The sequence below is a fragment of the Montipora foliosa genome, unplaced genomic scaffold (assembly GCF_036669935.1).
Source record: "Montipora foliosa isolate CH-2021 unplaced genomic scaffold, ASM3666993v2 scaffold_483, whole genome shotgun sequence".
Lineage (NCBI taxonomy): Eukaryota > Metazoa > Cnidaria > Anthozoa > Scleractinia > Acroporidae > Montipora > Montipora foliosa.
Window position 1 is genome coordinate 392,501 of NW_027179793.1, and position 875 is coordinate 393,375.

Genomic DNA, 875 nt, shown 5'->3' on the forward strand with positions numbered 1-875 from the left:
GTACTCAAAATATGGTAAACGTTTATCACAGAAGAATGAACGTTTTTTCCATAACCAAATACAGTTTATTGAAATAATTCCTCCAGCGTTGATGTAGGAAATTTCTTTGAAAGTTTCATAAAAAAAAAACAAAACCAAAAAGAAAATGAAAAAAAAAAACCAAACAACTCAAATTGTGAATTGTTCCTGCGTATTATTCGGAATCAGTAGACATTTTTGATAATCTGAGAGGTCTCTATTTCGGAGACGTGCTGTTTGGGAAATATAAAATCATTACTCAAACCTACATATTTCGAATTCCTTCTTCAAAGGGTTATCAATTACTGCTGAGATTTCATTAAAACAGATGTGAGTCTCTTATTAACTAACTCAAACGAATCTCTGAAAGTGACTAAGCTATGGTATATAATTGTGTGACAGTTTATGTGGAATAGCAGTTGTAGACTTGTGAGTCCTGAGAACATCGTTTCTGGGAGTTGAGTTATTTTATTGTGATAGGGAGATATAGAAATAAAAGTAAAAGAAACCTTCTTCAAAGATTAAGTTAACATAGCACCAACTACTTCCCAGATCCCATTCAAACGGGTGTGTAAGTCACTTAGTATAACTGGAGCGACCAGGGGCATAGCGATATATTTTTGAACGATTAGTTGGGGCACTATACTTACAGCACTTGCAGACTTGTGAGCCCTGAGAACACCTTTTCTGGGAGTTCACCTATTTCATTGTTATAAAGCCATCTAGAAATAAATCCATGGAAAGCAATGCATAAGGAAAGTTTGCAAAGTACGTTTGTTAAGGTAGTACTAATTTATCTAAATACTACTTTTAAAGGCATAATATGGTAGCAAAGCAAATTTATTAATGACTGACAC